Below are 458 nucleotides of genomic sequence, written 5' to 3'. Positions count from 1 at the left end.
GACAGGCTTCTTTCAGTTTCCATCTACCAAATCCACTCACAAGGCTTTGGTCAGTCTGAGGCTATAGTAGAAGACTCTTGCCCAAGATGCCATGCAGTGGGACTGAACCCGGAACCATGTGGTTGGTAAGCAAGCTACTTACCACACAGTCACTCCTGCGCCTATATACATGTATACACACACACACACACACACATATATATATATATATATATTGTTATATTTGGGGATGGTCATCTTTTGCCAATCAGACACATGCACTATTTGATCTTCACTTTATCATTATTATTATATAATTGTTCAACATTTGATAGTTTTAGGCAAATTTCTACTGCATTACTTGCTACACTTAATGTTGCTGGGGTGTGTACAGCATTTTGTGTTCCTTTCTGCCATTGGGAGTGTGCTAACTCTTCTTAGTATTGTATTGTGTTAGTTTTTCTTTCCTCTTGTGGTGT

The sequence above is a fragment of the Octopus bimaculoides genome, chromosome 6, assembly GCF_001194135.2.
Source record: "Octopus bimaculoides isolate UCB-OBI-ISO-001 chromosome 6, ASM119413v2, whole genome shotgun sequence".
Lineage (NCBI taxonomy): Eukaryota > Metazoa > Mollusca > Cephalopoda > Octopoda > Octopodidae > Octopus > Octopus bimaculoides.
This window is presented reverse-complemented; position numbering follows the sequence as displayed.